This window comes from Acomys russatus, chromosome 27, assembly GCF_903995435.1.
Source record: "Acomys russatus chromosome 27, mAcoRus1.1, whole genome shotgun sequence".
Lineage (NCBI taxonomy): Eukaryota > Metazoa > Chordata > Mammalia > Rodentia > Muridae > Acomys > Acomys russatus.
The window spans coordinates 35,267,943-35,290,342 of record NC_067163.1 but is presented as its reverse complement, the minus strand read 5'-3'; the positions used below and the strand labels follow the sequence as shown (position 1 = coordinate 35,290,342).

General features: G+C 45.2%; 1 protein-coding gene across 1 annotated transcript in view; it reads right to left on the bottom strand.

Annotated features, from left to right (window-relative positions):
- Nucleotides 1-17,970, bottom strand: part of Irf2 (interferon regulatory factor 2) — a 106,479-nt gene extending 88,509 nt beyond the window's left edge. The window contains exon 1 of the mRNA XM_051169660.1: nucleotides 17,807-17,970. The gene's annotated coding sequence lies outside the window, so the exon portion shown is untranslated. The remainder of the gene's footprint in view (nucleotides 1-17,806) is intronic.
- Nucleotides 17,971-22,400: the final 4,430 nt, after the last annotated feature.

Here is a 22,400-nt window from a genome sequence, read left to right as displayed (position 1 = left end):
CATAGTGTATCTTTCCCCACATTTACAATTTACAATGCAGTTATCATCTAAATCAACTTGCCACGCTATATATATATTTTTCAGGCTATATTATTTAATAAAATCAAATTTCCAGAAAGAATGAATGGAATGAAAATCTGAGCAGACCATAAATGTCAACTAACAATGAATTTCCTATGATACAATTAAGATTTCACCCAACGTCTTCATCTACTGTAGCTCTTGTAAGAAAAGTGACAAATTCCTCAATCGGGAACTGTGCATTGAATACACACCTGCAGATGGATGCTGAGGTAGGAGAGAGATTTTGAGGTTTTGAGGTTCATATTTACTGTCATCTGGAGCCTACCAAGAGAATGACTTGATCTAACAATTGAGCATCCAGGAAACAAACAATTTAAAATCAGACATAGGGTTTGTGTAGTGGAAAGTTTTAGTGTCATTAAAAACTGAGTTATGGCTGGGTATGGTGGCACACACCTTTAATCCCAGCACTCCAGAGGCAGAGGCAGGCGGATCTCTGTGAGTTTCAGGCCAGCCTGGTCCACAAAGCAAGTCCAGGACAGCCAAGACTACACAGAGAAACTCTGTCCCAAAAATCAAAAGCTCAGTTATGTTATGTAAAACATGTTTTTGTTTTAATCTCAGGTGTGGGATAACAGGCTGATTCAGATTAGCCACAGCAGCAAACTATTTGCCTTGCACAGGCTCTGAGAGAGGCTTGTTGCCAGCTGCAGGTGCTTTGATTTTGAGGACTCTGAAAAGAGAATAAATGTCAGAGCCCAGAGAGAGAGATGGGGCCCCAAGAAAGAAGAAGCCTGGTGCTTCCCCTCGAGCCCTCCCCCATCCCACTGTTGCTCCTGGTTGCTGTTGACGCAGTTTGATGAGAAAAAGTTGCAGATATCCGAAAACGAAGATTGGGCTTGCCCGGAGGAGCCCAACAACCCTAACCAACAGGAAGTAGCTAAGGAAAACTCCACCCCCCTTTCCCTTCTAACCTTCATTCTCTCCTACCTAGTGTTCTAAAGTTGGGGTGTTGGAAGGGATTGGGGTGGAGAAGGAAGAAAGGAAGAAGCAATTTAAACACACACACACACACACACACATACACACACACACTTAAAATAGAGTAAAAACCAGTGGCTACAGGTTGGAGTAGCTATTTCTCATTGTGAAAATACATTCTCCCTTGACATGGTTACCACAGAACTGAAAATCAAAAATCATAATGAGAAATCCCTCATTAGAATTATTTTAAAAGAAGAAATAACCCTTAAAAAGTAACAAACGTTGGTAAAGACGTAAAACCTGTGGGACTGGTGCGCATTCCTGGTGGCAGCATAAAAGTGGCACAGCAACTGTGCAAACCAGTCCAGTGCTTTCTGGGACTTTACATTCCAGCCTCTTTGATGATGATAAGGAGCAACTATGATAAGGGGCAAAGTAATCCCTTCTGTAACTGCGGAGTCATTGTCAGGGTTCGGGAAGGAAGGTCGAAATGTTGGTCCAGGGCTGGGAAGGGAGAGGCGTGCAGGCTGGGAGACATCTATTGCACTCACTGCCTTGTTCTGCAGAAGCAACAGGGCTAGGGATCTTCAGGCAGCTTTGGTGCTAGCAGTCTGCGGCTGATCGGAAACTTGCTGGGACAGATAGAGGCTGGGGAAAGAAGGGAGGGTTAAGGAGTCTGGGGGGAAATTTTTACCTTGGGTGTATATTTGAAACTTCCAGGTCCATGGTCCTAGTAGTTGGGAGTGGGATTCACAAAACTGGGGGGGGGGGGGGGGGGGCGGGACGAGATCCCACTTCAGGAATAGGCAGGTGGGGAAACTGAGGCTGTTGCTTGACAGGAGTCCTTATCTGGAATCTGTCTGATATGTGACCGATGAATACAAGTCACAGTTTCCTGAAGCTTACAAGAATGGTTTTAAGTTAAATGTTTTAGACACATTAGCGTCTACTGAAATCCACATTGGAGAAAAAGCACTTGGCTCACGCCTTTGAGTCATAGCAAAAGCTCTAGTTTTGGGATTAAAAGCATGAGCTCTCTTTCCGCTGTCCAGAGGGCTGGACATACAGGGCTGGACAGCGACGTTTTCAGCACAACGAGAAGCATTTTAAATCTACGCTTAGAAGACAACAAAGGAAATGTAAACTTTTGCTTGTGACTATGATAACAGCAGCAGTACTTTACCAGAACTCCCACTAACTAATGTTCAAACTCCGAATTTCTGGAGTCTTAATACAACAGTGGAATAGGGAGGAGAGAAATTGGAAACATTTCTCATTCTTCACATACCTTAAAGCACTTCCTTGGACCTTAACAACCTGCATTAGCACACCTTAAATCGCCTTCTTAGGCCCTCACAACTTACTTAAGCTTTCATATCCTCGAACCTTTAGAACTTGCACTTACATACCTTGAGTTGCTTTCTTAAACCCTCGCAATTTACACTAAACGTTAAATCTTTTCTTTCTATTCAGTCATTTACCATGAGACACAGGTGGTTGATTACTAAGCGTGCAGTCATGGCAAATCAAGTTCCTTTAAATAACGAAATAGTAAAAAGTTACATCGAAGCCTGTTTTGTGAGTTTATCTTCTTCTGTGTGACGCCTTCCAGCAAGGTAAACTATGTCTGTGTCTGCCTTTTATAGCATCAGACCTAGTACCTCTAACAAAAGGTTAGGTTTTCCTGAGGCCTGAATTTCCATATAAAATAAACTGACCAAGGCGGTGGCATTCTTGGGGGGAGGAGCTTTTTTGTTTGCTGCTGTTAAACTGATAAAATCTATATAGCAGTCAACACCATCAGAGATCTGAGATGAATAAATTATAGCAGGAAGTTTAATCCATATGGTCTACATATCAATTAAAATGACAGAGACTTATCAGCAAGCCACCCTAGGCTTCTAGATGGTTTTGTTAGGGGCAGAGGTTGGTCTTTAGCTGCCACACTGGACAACATAGGCCTTGGGCTGCCGGCCCCAGAAGGTCAGAGATTTTCCTGTGAAGAAGGAACTTGGGAAAACTGACCTACATTCGTAAGGAAGAGTGGAGCTCTCAAGCCAACACTGTCCACAGTTTGGGCAGAGGCCAGGCAGCAGATGAGGCATGGGGCAGCTCTAGGTGCAGTGGCTAGGGTGAGGCATGGGGCAGCTCTAGGTCCAGTGGTTAGTGTTACCACGTCCAGGTGGAGTCTTTTGTGCCCCGTCATCTTCTTTAGAGACCTTAGTGTCATCACTAGGAGTTGGCATTTCTGTCTGCCATGGCAGGTTCTTTTTACATTAAACACGTTAAATGCCAAATTCAGCAGGTCTCTGAAGAGCCTGAGGACCATTATCTATTAAGTATACCTGATTTTAAACACACATTGGGCTTTAGTTACTTGTTTTATTTAGGCTGGACCTTGAAAACATATACAGGAAGCTAAATAAAGCTTGCCGCTGCCAATGAATTACATTTGTACTTAGCCTGAGTATGAGCATGTTTCTGAGCACATTGAAGAATTTAAACATTTATAAGGTGACTGAGCATTAACTTGCATGTCTTAATTATCTTTAAGAGTTTTCAACAAGTTAGTATCTTTTATAAAATTAGGCTTTTAAAAGCTTTATCCCCACTTAAGTTTGATCCTTAAAATCTGAGTTGAAGATTTCATTGAAGCTCCTTTAACAACAAAATGAAACTTTAAACCATAAATTCAGTCCATACACAAACTGGGAACTTTACTAGACCAGAAAGAAAGTTCTCACTGCGACTGGAAATGTTACTTTTCTGATTATTTCTTAGTGCACCATTACAGAATATCATAGTTTCTTGGATGACTCCATGTATCCTGATAGCTAAGGCTTAGCAAAGTTAGCAAAGACATGTAGAGCCTTAAGAAAGTGACTATCAGCCTGGGTAGACCTTAAGAATTTATAAACCTTATTTATCAAACATCTTGCTTATCTAACATATGTTGTCCTTCATCTAAACATTTTTAGAAGTCTGGTGTTGAACAGTTAGCCAAGACAGAGTAGTTCAACATACCCCTCTCAGTCAGTTTCTGTTAACCTGGGTAATACCTTTATAACTTTGGGGAGTTATAAACCTTGAGCAAACATACTTTATTCAACAAGCCTGTTGTCCCTTATCTAAAATTTTATAAAATCCTGGTTTGGAATAGTTAGTAAAAGAATAACTTGTTAGGTATATATCTCTAAGTCAGTTTCTGTTAAACTGAGAATATCTTTATAAACTTGAGGATTTATCATCATAGAAAAATCCATCCTAGAGCTGGGCGTGGTGGTGCACGCCTTTAATTCCAGCACCCAGGGAGGCAGAGGCAGGCAGATCTCTGTGAGTTCGAGGCCAGCCTGGTATACAAAGGGAGTCCAGGACAGCCAGGGCTGTTACACAGGGAAACTCCATCTCAAAAAAAAAAAAAAAGAAAGAAAGAAAAGATCCATCCTAATCCAAGATATTCTGGAGACCTCCTCTTGCCGCCTTAGTCTACAAGAAGGCACAATGAATAGTAGAGGACTCAAAGGGACTAAGCCATTTTATAAGTGTTGCCTTGTTGGTTTCTATCACATGGTCACCTTAAGAGAGACATTGGTGACATTGCATGGCATGTACTTTTTTAACCTTAGTAGAGATGACTGCCACCCGCATGGTTACTCCCATCTTGATGAGGTCATCAGCCAAGATGGAGGCAAGCCACATGAATGCTATTTAAAATCTGTTTTCCTAGTAGATCTACTTTTTAAACAAGAGTTGAATCCAAGTTACAAATGCAGTACAAACTAATTAAGAGTTAAATCACATATATAGTAAGTTGTAGCAAATAAAGATTACTTTTGCATAGATTTTTTAACTATGGGCCTTTTGTTTTAAGTTTTAAGATAAATTTCGTTACATATTTTTTTAATCATATCCTATGAACTTACAAATCCTAAGACAGTTTACAATATAGTCTTTTTTTTTTTTTTAAGGATTTTCTTTTCTTTCTTTTTTAAGGTTTATTTATTTATTAAATGTGTATGAGTGTTCTATCTTCATGTACACCTGTATGCCAGAAGAGGGCCTCAGATCACATTATAGATGGTGGTGAGCTACCATGTGGTTGCCAGGAATTGAACTCAGGACCCCTGGAAGAGTAGACGGTGTTCTTAACCACTGAGCCATCTCTCCAGCCCTTACAATATAGTCTTAAAAGATGGTTTTGGTTTTTGTTTTTGAGATCAAAGAACAAAGAAATTGTAGAGATAGAAGATTTTTAAGAGTGGAAAGTAGAAAAACCTTAAGAGGGTAAGAGACTTTCAGAAGTGTAGAGCAGAGAAAATTTAGATGTGAGAGATTTTGGGGGGGGGGGTCACATGCTTGTGCAGTGGCAGGAGTTGTTACTAGACGGAAGAATCTGAAAATCAAGTGTGCCAATTTTTAGCCACCGATAGAGCTGTACTGAGGTCAAGGCATCTATAGTCAGATAAGGAGGCTGTAACAAAAGCTCTGGGTCCAAGGAGGGAAAGAGAAAGTGTTGTATGAGGCCCAGGAGGTTTTCTGGAAGCTAGAGTCCCAGAGGACATAAGGAAGCAGTGGGAAGACAGACAGACAGACAGACAGACAGACAGAGGTACCGGGTCAAGATAGGAACTCCATCTGAGAGAGGATTCCAGTGTCATAGAGGCCCAGCTGTGAGCCGGGCAGTGGTGGAACACACGTTTAATACCAGCACTCGGGAGGCAGATCTCTGTGAGTTTGAGGCTAGCCTGGTCTACAGAGGAGTCCAGAACAGCCAAGGTTACCACAGAGAAACCTTGTCTTGAAAAACGAACGAACGAAAGAAAGAAAGAAAGAAAGAAAGAAAGAAAGAAAGAAAGAAAGAAAGAGAAAGAAAGAAACGGAAGAAGAAAAGAAAAGAAAAGAAAAAAGAAAGAAAGAAAGAAAGAAAGAAAGAAAGAAAGAAAGAAAGAAAGAAAGAAAGAAAGCAGGCTGTGGTACTGCAGCTCCTAGGGTGAATCAAGGAAGCTCCAGGAGGGAGCAGTGGGGGTTAAGTGCCTGGTGACAAGATTTTCAATCTGGGGCTTCCACAAGCAGACTGAGAGGCTTATCAGACAGAATTGTCCCAAATCATAGAGGAGAGGTGTCCCTTTCCAAGTGATAGATGCCAAATAGGGTGAAAGGAGCTTTCTCACACACTACTGTGGCTTTTGTAGTAATAACAGCTGACAGAGCAGGCAGCTTACTCAGGAGAGAAGGTGAGACAAGTGGTTAGAGCAGGCAGAAGAGAAACAGCTGAAGAGCTGGGCTCGGGGAGGTCTTTGGGAAAGGGGAGGGCTCCAACAGAGAAGGAGGGGTTGTCTTAGAAGGGAGATGCGGGGGGAGGAGGGGATAGCGGACCATGCAGAGCGGGCTGGCCTCCAACTCACAGCAACCCACCTGCCACTGCCTCCCTGAGTGTTGAGATTAAAGGTGGGCCCCACCACGCCCAGCTCCTCAAACCGATTTATTTTATTTTATTTTATTTTTAACAGCAATATTCAAAACAGCATTGCTTGTGAGAGCCAAAAGGTAAAAAAAACAAAACAAAACAAAACCAGTGTCCAGATGAATGGAGTAACAAAATATGGAAGTATCTTTTAGTATGAACTCAAGATGAATTCTGATACAAGCCAGAGCAAAGAAAGCATGCTTCTGAGTGAAGTGTGCCAGATGCAAAAAGGCAAATGTGGTATGTGTCCACTAGCATTAAGAGTCAAGCTGAGAAAATAGAATGGTGGTTTTCGGGGACTGAGACAAATGAAGTGACTGTTACATATAAGTAGAGTTTCCAGTTGAGATGATTTTCTTTTTCTTAATCCAGGAAATGGTTCGTGGTGATGGTTGCACAACACTGTAAATGAACTTAACGCCACTGAGCTAACCGCCCACTTAAAGCTGATTGGAACTGCAAATTTTTATGTCTTAAATTTTGCAACAGAAAAGAAAGAACGAGAAGACACGCTATTATCTATGAAGTCACCACTTGCTGCCAGTGTTTTCTTCAGTCCTCTTTGAGGAACAGTAATTATTTTTTAACACAGGTGACTTAAAGTAGTCACTATACACACACAGACACACACACACACACACACACACACACACGCACACACACACGCACACACGGAGGGAAGGAGGGAGAGAGGGAGGGAGGGAGAAAGAGGGATTGAGATTGATTCAGGGCAGTGACTGCATCTAAAGTGAGCCTCACTTAGTCACATGAGTTTTCCTCAGTGAAGTCAGGCCCCTGAAAGGAGCACTCCAGGCCACAGCTATATGTGGAAGTACCATGGGACAATACTGGTAACATCAAAACAGTCCACGGTTTCAGGCCTGTTGTACAATCTATCCGTCATCTTGCTTCTAGTGAGATATATGCACCTGGTCAGAAGTCAGCCCCATGCTCAATGTGGTTCCCCCGACAAGGTGAGATAACTGTGACATGGCCCATGGACTTGCAGATGATCTCTAGCGGCTGCTAAAACTCTTCTCTTAGCTGCCTAGCTACTTGACCCTGCTGTAGATGAGGCTCCTCAAAATGGAAAATGGAAGAACATAGCTAGGTCACCTCCGTTCTCAGCACCATACGACACCCAAGTAAATGACTCAACGCATGATGAAAACAGGTGGTTCTTTTCTGTCGGGACGCCTTCCTTGATCTCATCTACCAAACTGTGGATATATTGATATTCAAGAAATACAAAATCAATCAATAACATTTTGATGCCCTAAAGCTGCCTGCCCCTACCAACTGCTCTCCTATACTGTTCTTTAGCCACTCGGAATGCACGTGTCATCAGCATGTCACACCTCAGAGTGGAAGAAGCCGTCAATCCACGGTCCCTACGAGGGCCTCCTTCATTGGCTCCCCAAGCTTCCACCTTTATTCTACAGTGGAGAGAAGAAAACGGGGCCTCGAACACATGGTGGCAGGTGCCCCTGCCCCACATCCCTAGACACAGGATCTTTGGACAACAGCATCAAGCCTGGCTCCTCTATTACAGTTTTTCCTCCCAACTTAAGAGGTCCTTAACTTGGAAGGTGAAGCCAACCGGGCACGGAAGTTGGTTCCCCTCTCCCAAACAAGGAAAATCCCAGGACCCCTAAGAATGACTCATTACATAGACCTGACTTCTGGATTATTATTTTAAGGCAAGATTATATTTTTCTGTTCTCCTGACAGTTGCAAATCCCCAAACCAACTCGAATTCACTTAAAGCTAATCTGCTGTGTTTTTATTGGAACAGAATAATCAGGAAAGTTCTGCCCCACCGAACAGCTGGGAATTTTGTTGCTGAACGCTTTGGTTTAGTCTTTGTTTTTCTAGCTGCTGGCCCTGCTAACAGGATTCCAGGAAGGTCACATTGAATCTTGCAACGACAAGCTACCTAAGCATTTCTTAGGTTGGCTTCAGTAAAAATAAATTGCCTCAGCTCTGTGGAAGGGCCTGGCGCTTCAGCGCGACAATTAAAGTCAAAGGGAACAAATGAAGGCAGCCATAAAACACCACACTTGGTTTTCAAAAGAATTTCCCTGCACAGGTCAAGGGCCGGAAGTCTGTGTTAACAGCAATAGCAAAGGCATAGCTAGTTTAATCCATGGAGAAGACAGCAGTTCTCACAAGCTCAACTCCAGTTTACTACAAAATAGATTTATATTCATAAAAAGGTGTAAATATCACTGTTGGGAATGAAATGTCAGGTTCTTTCCTAAGTCTCAGTATGGAAGAGAAAAGGTGAACAATTTTTCACCTTCTGGGTGTTGAACCTACTCAACATAGTGACAAGTCCCCTTGCTAAGTGACAAGACTGCATGCCTATGTGCCAGATGCATGTACCAGTAGGTTCCCAACACAAAACAGACCTGCGCAAGCCCTTCTGAGCTGGATTTCAGCTTTCTGAGCTAACCTTTGCCTTCAACTGAGAATCAAAGCAACAAATATTTATCTAGTTCTTACAGTGTGTCAAGTACCCATGAGGAATGCAAAGAAAGACAGGATCCAGGCTCTCAAATAGCATGCCATGGAGGTGAGGGATATAAAAGGTCCGAATAACCAAAGCTTTTCACAGCACACTGAGAGGCCCACAAACACAACTCGTGGCCATAGGAATAGTGCGGGCTGTGCACTGCATTTGTGGGCATTCAGAAAATCTACTGTTTTCAGACTGAAAAAAGTATCAGGTAAGGCTTATGATGAGAGGCCAAAGGAGCATCATGAGATTCTGATTAAAACAGAAGACTTCCTTTGGTCCTTTTAGGCTCCATTTCTTGCATTAAAAGTGTCAACAGATCTCTCTCTCTCTCTCTCTCTCTCTCTCTCTCTCTCTCTCTCTCTCTCTCTGTCCCCCCTCTCTCTCTCTCTGGGGGGGCGGTGTTTGTGTGAGGGGGTGTGGATGGATGTGTGTGGATATATGTGTGTGCCTGTGTGGATGTGGAGGTGTGTATATGGATGTGTGTGTGGGTATATGGTTGTGCACGTACATGTGTGTGGATATGTGTGTGTGAATGGATTGTGTTAGGGGGTTGTGTGTGCACACATGTGTGTGGATGTGTATACGGATGTGTGTGACTGTGTATGTATGTATAGATGTGTGTGTGTGTATACGTACACGTATCAGGGGATAACCTCATTATCACTCCTCTAGTACAGTCTACCTTTTTTTATACAAGGGCTGTCCCCGGCAACCCCTCCCATCCTGGGATTACTAATGTGGACCACGAGGCCTAGCCTTTACATGGTGCTGGGGACCAGTCTCTGGTCCTCAGGCTGGTGCTGCAGTTGCTGGACCAACTGAGCATCTTCCCAGCACATCTCTTGGCACCTTTCATCTGTTGTACTATCTAATATGGGAGCTGCTAGACCTGTGTGCCTACTGAGCACTCAGAATGTTGGTAGGTTGAGATAAGACAAAAGCAACACAGTGGGCTTTAAAGACTTCCTACGTAAAAGGCATGTAAACCAACATTGCTTTTACACCAATGACATTAAAATGATAATGTTTGGGAAGGGATGAGTTAAACAAGTTGTATTACTAATTTCACCTGTTTCTTTTGCTTTTCAATATAGACACTAAGAACAAGATATAAGCAGGTGGCTCACACTGTACTTGTACTGAACAGTGTCCTCCTTGTTAATCCCGCCCACATTTGGTTTTGTCCTTCAGTCTCTGGACTAGTAACCGATACACCCAACCTTAGCTTCAGCACAATCGTAAAGTAAGTCTGTGCTCATAACTGGAGTGAAACTATTCTAATATTTCCTCATATAAAAATCAGGCAGGTGGAGTCTTTCTCCATTTTGAAAATTCCAGCTCACAGTGTGACTATGCCTTCCTAAGTGACTGTCCGTGAGGAGATCTGCAAAGAGGGTGTAGAGGGAGCACGGTGCCCTTGGATTGTTTAGGATTCCTGAAAACTGCCCCATCCTCCTGAGACCAAGAGAAGAGATCTGACATGAAAGTCAACAGGGAAGGGTTAGGATGCAAAGGGAGGGGGTGTCCACTAGACCTCTTCCTTCGCATACACCCCAAGACTTAGACCTGTGGCCATCAGTCTAAATTAACTGCTCTTATCTCCTCAATAGGATCAAATAATGCAGCCTGGCCCAGACCTCGTGCTTAATTAGGGTCCTGAGTTGCTAAAGCTAAGAGGACACCCTACCTGCCCAAGCAGGATACAGGATAGGGGACAAACAGGGAACACATCACAGTCTCCTATGTGTCAGAAGAACCCTGAATCCTTTTCACTCATCTCAAAGGAGCTAAAGTTCTCTCTCTGCATCTCTCTCTCTCTCTCTCCCTCCCTCCCTCCTTCCTTCCCTCCTTCTTCCTCCCTATAGGGAGGAGAAAGGAACAGTTTCTCTATAGAATGAAATGCCCCCACTGTGATCCATCAGGGCTAGGTGTGATGGACCAACACTGCAATGATCCTTTTGTGGACTTGCTTGTAAATATCAATGAGTAAGTCTCATCTCCTGCTCCAGTGTTATATGTTTCTATGGTATTTATGATCACAGAAGGCAGAATTGTCAAGTGGGGTAACATCTTAGACCATTACTAGTTCTTGGCATAATAAGGCAATGGTGTCTCCCAGCCTTGGCTAGGAGAGCCCAGTTCGAGAGCCTGGATCTGCATAAGGAAGCCGAGTGAGCTGCAAGCTGGCTAAGTCTACGTCTAGCATCCTCAGTAATGTTCAATTTCTTTTTTCTTTCTATTTTTTTGTGAGGGTGTGGGGGTGGTTTGGGCCGGGGTTTCTCTGTGTTGCCCTGGCTGCCCTGGAACTTGCTCTGTAGATCATGCTGGCCTAGAGCTCACAGAGAACCTGCCACCACCACCGCTTGGCCTAATTTCCTTTTTCTAATCTCACACTTGCTGGAGATGGGTCAATGGGGACACAGGAGCAGTGTCTTGAGAGCATCTCTCTCTAGGTATAAGGGTAACTATGGTTGATTCAAATTTGGAAAATAAATACAAAGTGTCTCAGTGGGCATTTTTTTAAAAATCAAGTACAATCCTACTATCAAACTGTTTCCTTTGAGCATTTTTTAACGTTGCATAAACAAAATACACACGATTTAAAAAATGAGAGTGGAGGCATAATCTAATATCCTCTTCTCCCAGCTAGCCAGGCTGTGGTAAATATTTCCCCTCATTAAACGCTATTCAAAGGGATGAATTTTTTAAACTACCTATTTTCCTGATATACCATAATTTACATGTGTTTTTTCTTGTGAGATATTCAAAGGGCTCCCAGTTTTCTATATAGTGAAATCCAATTCAATAAACAGCCTTCCTTATACATGAATCTTGGTTCTAACCTGTAGTCACCTCAAGGAAGTAGGTTCCTAGAAGTACTGTTAATGGGAGAGAAAGTTTAACACTTGTTTGATTGAGGTTTGTTTGCTTTGAAAACAAAGTATCACTGCAGATTCAAGCTAGCCTTGAGCTCACTCTGCAGGACCACCTCAATTTTTCAGCACTCCTTCCCGCCTCAGTTTCTCTTGTGTTAGGACCTCCAGCTTGCACCACTGTGACTGCCTGGCTTTAAGAGTTAACATTTTTACCACTGTAAGCATACACCACCAAGTGCAACTCCGGAAAAATTCCTCTCTGTGTAAAAAGCCTCAACTACAGCTTGTTACAGTAGGTTTCCCAACAGTGGGTGACCTGTGGAAGAGCGTCAAGCTCAGTGATTAAGAATGTTTGACGCAGCCAGGCGTGGTGGCGAACGCCTTTAATCCCAGCACTTGGGAGGCAGAGACAGGTGGATCACTGTGAGTTCGAGGACAGCCTGGTCTACAAAATGAGTCCAGAACAGCCAGGGCTGCACAGAGAAACCCTGTCTCGAAAAACCAAAAAAAAAAAAAAAAAAGAATGTTTGGTGCTCTTCCAGAAAAGCCAAGTTCAGTTCCCAGGAACCACACAGAGACTCAACAACCATCTGTAACTCCAGTTCCAGGGGATCTGCCACCCTTGTCTGGTCTCTACAGGCACCAGGCATGCACATGGCACACAGACATACATGCAGGAAAATCAGTCATACATATGAAATAAAAATAAATGGTAACCATCCAAGCCAGATGTGGCAGGACAGAGAGGATGTCTGCCTGCCAAACTGCCTCTTCCTTCTCTTTCTGTACCAAGAACCCAGTTTTAGCTTTCTCCTTATCCTCTCTCCCTCTGCCATACCCTCCCTAGTCCTACTCCATCACCCTACCAACACCCTATTGAGGTGTTAGGACACTCTCTTCTCACCACTGTTTTTGTTTTGTTTTGTTTTGTTTTGTTTTGTTTTTGTCACCTTCAACAGATCTAGGATAGGGAGAGCAAAATTTAAAATACCTGATATTGGCTGAAACAATGCAATTTGTATGCAGCTCCTTCTCCTTCAAAATGTCACCCAAGTGGAATAGGGAGTAAGTCAAAGATTTGAAGCTCACAGGGCCGAAACAGACTATCCCTGGACCTGATAGGTATAAGCTCACTAAGGACAAATTAAAGTATAGGTTCACTTTCCTTTGGTCATCCAAGGCGTGAACACCAGACGCTGTTACAAAAACAGCAGTAGATACATACATACATTTGAAAATAAATTATTTAGGAAAATGACATGGGAAGTGCTTATCACTCAAATAAATTGTGCTTAATGAAAACTAGACAGGCTTTTATCACCCAAAATTCTAAACTAAGATCTCTGTTCAACCACATTGGTTGTGCTCTCAGAATTAAAAAAAAAAAAAAATGCTTGGGAAGTTCACTCAAGGGCCTATTGTTTCTCCTGTGTGTCTCCACACTTCTCTTTGCTCAACTCTAGTTCTTTCTGGCTTATCAGAGCTCATAAAAGGAAGTATACACCAGAACAGAAACAAAACAAGTCAGGAAAAATAACCCATAACGATGTCAGAACTATCTATGACATTCTTACACAAGGAGACAAGACCGTGTCACACTGTCTGCCTTGACTCTTTAAAATGGAAAAGTCAGAGTCAGAAACCATGATGTGAATATCGCTTTTGGCATGCTAAGGCCAACGTAGACAGCACCAACACAGGGAAGCTCTATTCAAAGCAATACGTAAACTGTAGAAGCAAGTGGCTTTTCATTGCTGCTTGCTTGGCATAGCCCCTAAGCCAAGGCCAAGAGCAAAGACTTATCCTGGGAAGAGACCCTTGAATAGGAAGTGCTTCTGTACCTGGTCCCTGACCATGCAATCAAGGGAGGCTAGAGTGAAGGACCTGGCACACTCTAAGGAACAAGAGGCTCATAAGGGAGAGAAGAGGAGACATATTGTAAAATACTATAATACTATGGATTGTAGCCAGTCTCAAATCAAAAGGATTTAGACATGAAGATTGTAGTCAGCTTCAAATCTAAAGAACCCCGGACGCTTTCTAAATGTTCCTTTCCCTTGGTGATTTAATAATAAACAAATGTACTGCCTGGTCCGCTAAGGATTACAGAACTATCTGCTTGTGTTTTATGGAATTAAGGTCCCAAAAGGGGAAGTTACTAAAGAATTATAAAAGTCAACTCCAAGGCCTGGGGTGTAGCTTAGTGACAGTAGCATGCTCTCAGGGCGTGTGTGTGTGTGTGTGTGTGTGTGTGTCTGTGTATGTGGTGACTTCTAGACTTCTGAGCCCATTCACCATACACAAAACCTTGTGCATGGCCAGCTGTCCACAAATGTTTGATAAGTGAATGTGTTTGTGGATTACCAAATTTTTAGCTACTCACCTGAAATAGTGGTATGAGAGTGCTGGATCAATGTTCTGAGGGAAGGGCCTCATGACTGAAAGTTCAACACAGACCTGCCCAGGAGGCCAGTACATGAATTTCCCTATGTTTGGGTTAGGATGAGATTGACTAGACTTGAGAATAGCTTTTTTCAAGTTGGCCAGGAGTTCTGCCTGGAAGCCACAGGTATCTAAGCAGTGAAAAACATGTCACACGAGGACTTCCTAAATGAACATACTTTGTTTCCAGAGACTCTGTCCTAAGAGGAATCTTGTAAGTGGCCAGATCAAGTTAAAGGGCTCCCAGACAGTCGAATGCAGGCAATCATAAGCCTGCTGCTTGCTCAGAATTCAAAGACAGTCTGAGGACTTTTCACAACATGGCCACAGTTGGGTGTCAGCTGCCTGAGGCGTGTGCTTTTCTGGGTAGTGTTTTCCTTGGTATTTTATCTTAACATAATAGCTTCGGGCTTAAATCTGAGACTTAGACATAATTTATTATTCTTTCAGGGCTACGTCAAAGCTTGATCAAATCTCCTTTGCTACAATCTCTGCCAGCTAAGGCACCTACTCAACTTAGGCCATTATACATTGAACTGATATTCTTAACTAAATATTAATCCATGCAAGTCAGAGAGTAGGCCATGGATGAGGCAGAGCAAGGTAGAAAGTCCTGCTCATCTCGTCCCCCTGTTCAGGAGAGAATATGGAGTGCCATACAGAGGAAAACAATTGGCTCTACTATTAATACCTTCTGTTATTTTACAGCAATCTATCTGTGCACGGTAGTGTGTATTTTACATGCATTATAAATATGTACCGTTGGTGCTTATTTTCACCTGTGACGTCATATCATCTTTACATATAGAGCGTTGAGCACTCCAGCAGTCAGTAAATGCAGGGCAGCCAAGTCGCGTCCATGCTGATGCAATAGCATAGAGCTGAGCCATGTCTCTAATAGCAATAACTTAACCGTTCTGACACAATGGCGAAGAAAGGTCAGGCCTCCACACACTGCCACCTGTGTATTCTATTACAGAAAGGAGAAACACGTTGTCTCTCATACTCAGACCCTAGCCTATAACACATGTGTGCACAGCTGCAAGCATGGGCATCATACACTATTTAGAAAAGAGGCCAAGGGAGGGCAGTATTAGGTGACAGGGAAGGACAGGGTGCAGGCACAGGGAGCCCTGACTCATGAAAGAGGATATAAAGCCAACCCTGTTTCTAGTTTTAACCCTGTTATAGGTTTTCATTTTAGTGGTGGGTAAGTGCATTTTTTAAAAATGCAATTAATAGCAAAGCGTAAACCCCCAAGTGACACTCCATGATTTCAAGAAGGCCATTCTAAGCATATAGAAGTTCACAGAGATGCACGAGAGTTTGAGATTGAGCAAGTGTTTGAGTGGTTACCTTTAATCTAGTTGTATGATGTTTTTATGCGTGGCTTATTACAATAAAGTAATTTAATTAATATATAAACAAACCAGTTATTCCCATATCACTTGGTCTCCATGGATACCACTTTTCTCCTATTGCACACACAAAAATATTCATTCACACATTTCACTGTTAATATTTTCTTCATACTTTCTATATAATGGTTATCCAGGATGTACTTCTTTGTCATTACTTATATACCCTCAGAAGTACTGTCCTAATTGTGATTTTCCCACTTTTATTTTAAAGACAGGAGCTCAGTCTGTATCTGAATTTGAAGTCACAATTCTCCTGCCTCAGCCTCCCTAATGCTGGGATTAGAGGTATGTGCCGGGACACTTCACCTTTTTTTTTTTTTTTTTTTTTTGCCTAACAATAATCTAATAGATTTATAAAGTTAATGTGTGACACATTTGTGGGTTGCTATAATTTACACAATGCTCTTTCATACACAGTATCACAACTGTTCCCAAAGCAGCCCTATAAGTATAATATATTATTACCTTCCTTAGACTAACCCCCAAAGGTAATTACTGTATTTATTTTTGGTTGTTGTCAGCTCACAGCTAGAATGCAACCTTTGTATAACCTGAAAAGGCTGCCTTTCTTGGTTCTTGTTGAATCCACACAGCCTACCACGGAGTCTGGTAGTTAATGTCCCACAAATATTTGTCAAATATATAAATAAGCTCTCTAGATTGCCATGAGCCCATATGGTATAAGGCAGATAAGAGACCCATGATGAGATACCCATGTACAGTTCAGTAGTCTGTTTGCTTAAAAAAAAAAAAAAAGAAGTGAAAATGCTGGAGAAAACTACAGTTTTTAGTAAATAAAGCTGAGATTAAAGAGCAGTTCTCTTGGGTATATGAGGGAATAGATATCAAATGTTGAATAACCAAAGTTTCAAGTCTTCCACTCCTACAGGCAAACAGCTTTCACTAGCCCTGGTATATTAAATATTTGCTTAATGAGTATCTCAGAAGGTGGGGTAGGGGGAAAGTGTGGCCATAGTTCAAAGGGCTGTCAGGACTTTAGGACAACTGCACTTTAATTTGCTTCCAAGTTGATTACAAGCCCTCAATTTTTCCCCCCATAAAGATAACATTTTTACAGGTAAGTCAGTCTGAAACCTGTGGAACTCTTCCTAACTTTTGAAGGACAACCAGGAAAAACAAAAAAGACAACTCATTGAGACTGAAATGTGTAAATGTTTAATTTTAAGAAGCAGTAACAAATCATAACAGACAAGTTCTCTTGGATCTAAGTGCAGGCCAAAATCTAACTTCTTACACAACAAGCTAAGCTGTAAATTATAATCATTCACCAATTACAGTGAAATTCCGGACTTTGCCCCATCAATCAATAAGTGTTCCAACCTTACCCCTGAGAGATGCCAACTCAAGCCCTAAATATTCCATTTGCTTGAAGCCACCTTAAAAAAAAAAAAAGCCAAATTCCAAGACTTTACTGGTTTCTATTTTACACACACACACACACCAACAGAAAAAGAATGAGTGTGGAGACAAATCATAGAATCGTAATTGTGAACTTGTGCGAGTGATTAAGTTCAACAGGGCGACCTCTGGGCCCCTGCCCGGTCCAAGCAAGTGTACATCTGTCTCCTATCCACCTTCTGTAAACAGTAGGCTAACAGACCCGTCCCTGCACCTGCCCTTAAGCGCCAGAAGTGCAGACTGCTAACTTCAAATGCCACTTGCAGTTAGTCGATGTGAAAAAAGAAAAGAAAAAAAAAAAAAAAAAACTAATAAATGACTTCATGCACAACAGGAGATGTAACTATTCTCTACCCTCCGGAACCATTCATCAAAGCACTCCGGAGTCCCAGGCACAGGGAGGTCAGTGACAGAAAACTAACACAGACAACACCTTGCCTCCCTGGCACAGACATGACCAAGGACAAGGAGTGCCCACACCGGAGGGAGAAGGGGACGACCAGGAGCATGTCCCCAAGTTTGAAACACACCGGGATTAAGGACCGCAAACCGGCCCGCAGACAAGTGACAACCTCGACTACCAATCCCGGGGGTCTAATTTCCATCCGACCACCGAGGGTCTTGCCTCCACCAACTGAACCGGGCGTCTCACCTGGTGCCCGAGCACACTCCTGGCTCGCGGCTTAGGCTGCCAGTCTCCTTCCCTTCCCTGCTCCTAAGGGGCGAAGGGTTGAGGGTGGCAAACGGTCGCGGACCTGGGGCCCAGAGGACGGCGTCCGAGGAGCCGGGGGTCCGGGGAGCCGCGCCCGGGCCCAGCGCTCTCGCGAAGGCTTCCCGGGCTGCTCAGGGGCGCCGGCCCCCAAGGCCGGGCGGCGGGGACTAACCGGGCACCGCGATTGGCCGCGGCCGGCATCGCTCGCCCAGAGAACCGGGCCGGCGGGGCGGAGAGGAAGTGGTGGCTGCCGCCCTGCACCAACCATGTTCGGCCGGCGGGCGAATGTCACCAGGCTCCCAGAGCGGGTCGGAGGGCACGGGGCGGGCACTCGGATCCCCCCACAGCGTCCCCGAGACCCCCCAGGGCTCGACAGTCCCCCTATGCCCGCCCGCGGGGCGCCGCTCGGTCCCTGGAGGCTCCCCGCCCCCAACACCTCGCCCGCTCCGTAGCCAAGGCGGGTCGGGCCCAGCGCGCCAGGCCGGCCCGGGGGCGCCCGCAGGGACCCGGAGGCGCTCTCAGCTAGGCCGCGCCGGAGTGGTTGACCCCTGCGCTCGGAGCCCTCCCAGGACGCGCCTCCCCGGCGCCTAGTGCGCTGGGACAAGTGCAGTGACAAAGCCCGGAGGCCAGGCCAGCGCTGGCCGGCGGGCAGGAGGACGCGACGTCCCTGGCGAGTGGCGGCGGCCCAGCCCCCAGGAAGCCGGGCGCGCCGGCCAGGCCCGCGCCCAGCCGCGCGCGGAACCCGCCCGGCCCGAGTGGCCGCTGGCACCCAACGCTCGTCACCCGACCCCGAGCCCTGCGGGCGAGCGCATTCTGGGACCGCCTTATAGCACCCTTCAAGTTTACTGCGGCCACTGCCCGGACATGGGCATCTGGGGACCTCGGGTGCCAGTCTATTTACACCAGAGACTGCCGGGAGAGAAGGGCCGCTGGGCACCAAGAAGAACCCGGTTCCCTTCTTCGGACCTGGTGGCGACAGTGTCTGTAAACACACCAAACACTCACAAACACACAAATCTTATTTTAAATGAGGCCCGACTCCAGCGGATCTGCACCCATAACGCACGACACCTGGGGCGCAGAATCACAGAGCAGATCTGCGTCCATGGAGCCACCTCATCGCATCTGCAAATCCAAAAGTGAAATTAAACCTCCACTAACCTCCTCCTCCCTCTCTACCTCCTCCTCCTCCTCCTCGCAGCCTCAGCAGCCCCAGTACCAGCAGCAACAGCAGCAGACCCCTGCTTCCCCTAAAATCAGATGATCCATAACTGCGCCGACTCTTCCTCCAAAAATCGGTATTAATATTTATGAACCCCGGCATTTTCCGTCTGCAAAACATCGTGTCAAAGCATCAGGACGCACATACATACATAGCTCCTCCTGTCCCCCATCAACATGCCCTCGAGAGAAAACACACGCACAGTCACAACTATTATTTGAAAAAATGTTACCTCTCAGTGTGCTTTTTTTCACGCTACCAATACAATCCCGCAAGGTGTAAATGTTGTTAGGGTGTGTAAAATGGAAATGAAAGCCCGTCAGTTGAATAATCGCAGGAGCAAAACTAAAAGTTACTCCCCGGCTTGCCTGAGAACAGTCCAGATCGAAAGCAAAACAAGGAGAGGAAACTGCGAGGAGCCGAGGCTGGAAATCCCCCCACCCCCGCCCTCTGCCGGCCCCGCTCCCTCCCTCGCTCCCCCTCCGCCCTCCTCCCTCCCCGCCCTTCCTCCCCAGTGTTTGTTTCAAGCTTGTGCAACCCGGAGGTGGAGGCAGAGGGAGGGCTCCAGCCGCCAGCCGGGAGGTGCGGAAGTTCGCCGCCGCTGTTCATTGGCGGGCAGCGCGGCTTTCATCATTTCTCAGAAAAGTCAATTTCATTTTCACTTCCCTATGTCGCGGCTGCGGGGAGCAACAAGCGGCAACGCGTGAGTGTGTGGCTCGCGCGGAGGGGCGCTCGCTTTTCGCTCTCCGCGCCGTCTTCAGAAGTGGCCGGCCAGGCGCAGGCTTGAGAAATGGCAACCAACTAGTGGCGGAGAAGAAGGAAGGAGGTACCTGACTCTGCACGGTACCTGAAGGCGGGGATCGACCGGGAGGTCGCCCAGGGACCCTTCCTGAGCCGTGGGTTCAGTGTTCAGAACCGCTGTGCTCTGGCTGCTTAGACAAACTCATCTTGGAAAGTCGCCCGCTGCAAAGGAATGTAAGGAAGTTGGCTGAAAAGAGGGCATTACTTGCGCCCCGACTTTATTGGATCTCCTACTGTGGGGAGTCCGGGGAGGGGGGCGGTTGAAGGGCCAGCTTGGCATTGTGTGGAAGCTAGGATGATTAGGAAGGCCTTTTCCAGTAAGTCACCCTCCACTGTTACTTCATGCCTGTGCCATACCTGTTCCTTCCTGCGAGATGAGATGGGCAAGATTGTGAGTTTTTCTTAAACTCCAGATGCCTTGATTGGGGCTGGTCTTGGAGGGAAAACTTAAAATGCTGCCAATTAACTTCTATTCAAGTTCAAATCTGACCTCCTTATTAGCTGGACATCCCTGGCCGCTGCCTTCCATGCCGTTCAATGGCGATAATAAAGAATGCAAGAAGGCGGTCAGGTACCTATGACAGGCGCAGCGGCTGTTCTTGCCTTATAGGCTGTACTAAGCCAGCTCACTTGGAACCTCCTCCTCTTTGGTCACCTAGGTTACATTCCATGTTTCTTCCCTGGCTTACAGTTTTATCAGCCTTCTAACAGCCTTCTCTACCCCCCTAGAGAAAGTTCCTCCCTAGCTGACTCTAACAGTGTGTAAACATCTGAAAGGTAGTTCTACCTCGTCTTCATCACAGAATGACTGGAATCCACAGTCAGCAAAAAGGACAGTATCCTGCACCTGTGCAAAGAAATTAGGTGGCATTAAGAATCCCATCTTGTGGCCTCAAAAACAGGTCCCTCGTGCACACACTGTCCTTTATTTCTCCCATAATAACACTGTGCAGTCCTTGCTTTCATGTTTCATGTATCAATAACCACAAGAGTATACAAACTGCAAAGTGTTGTTTCTTTTTTTTCTACTGGGCACCTAAGTTAAAAATCTAATAACCATCAGTCTTTTTTTTTGTGGTGTGTGTGTGTGTCTATGGGTGCGTGTGGTACATGGATGCCTGTGTACAAGGCGTGTTCTCACAGAGGCCAGAGTGTCTTCGTCCTGTCATTTCTCTCCAGTATTGCTTTGAGACAGGGTTCCTCGCTGAACCTAGAACTAGGCCGGCAGCCAGCTGCCCCAGCAATCTTCGTGTCTCTGCCAGCCACAGCTGTGGAATTAGTTGGGCACAGAGCCAGGCGTGGCTTTTCAGGGGAGTACTGGGGATTTGAACTCAACTCCCTGTGCCTGCCAGACAAGCGCTCTTCCCCCTGAGCCATTTCCGAGGGCCCTCTTCTGCCTGCTGTTCCCTTTGCTGCTGTTGCTCTGCTGCTCTTAGTTTTGTTTGTCCGTTTTTAGACAGGATCTTCCTGTAAAGTCCAAGGTAGCCTGGAATTGCAGGCTTGTGCTTTCTGTATTTGCTTATTTTCACCTCCACCCAAACCATTGTCTTCTTGTCTTCTTGTCCCTAGAACAGAGAGAGGAAGAGACGAATGTTCCTTTCTGAACTTCTTGCTCATTCTAGTTTGAGTATCTTTTTTGTTTTTTGTTGTTGTTGTTGTTGTTGTTGTTGTTGTTGTGTTGTTTTTGTTGTGTTTTGGTTTTTCGAGACAGGGTTTCTCTGTGTAGCCTTGGTTGTCCTGGACTCACTTTGTAGACCAGGCTGGCCTCGAACTCACAGCGATCTGCCTGCTGGGATTAAAGGCGTGCGCCACAGTCTCCTTCCTGATACCTATGACAGAAGCTGCCTTACCGGTGGAAACTCAGGGGAGCCAGGCAGGGATGCCCGCAAATTGCTACTCCGAATCCTAATCACCTATAGCCATACAAGGAGGCTAGTCCTAGAAACCCCATTGCTAGGTGCAGAAAGCACCCCAACTACATGCTTCTCTCATGATTGCACTCCCGTTTGTGTGATTTCACTAGATTCTCCATCAAGAAATGTACCTGCCTCCTGTGAGAGTGCCGCATGATCTCACTATTTCAGAAAGCCATACCCTAATTATGCATGGTCTTTGGTAAGCAACAAAAAGTTTGCTTGGACTGTTTAGGCTTTATCAGTTGTCCTCGGTACCTTCCTTCACACAACAGCCATCGGTCCGTCCATCCAATTAGTCATACCAGTGTAACACCCCTTTTATCTACTTTATTTTGCTTTGGTTTCTTAATGCCTCTACCTCCCTTCAAACCCCTGAATGTTAGAAGGTGCAGGGATCATAGACCTCTTTAGACTTAGTTCTGACTTGTTAGGGTTGCCTGGTTCTTTGGGAATATACCAATCTCAGTCACAAGGGCATCTAGCAGTCCAGCAGAGCCAGCAGCCTTCTTCTTTTTTCTGCCCATCTCCTCGAGGCCCCTTCTCCCACCCCCCCACCCCCCAACCTCCAGCCCGAGCATCCTTGGAAGTGTCTTTG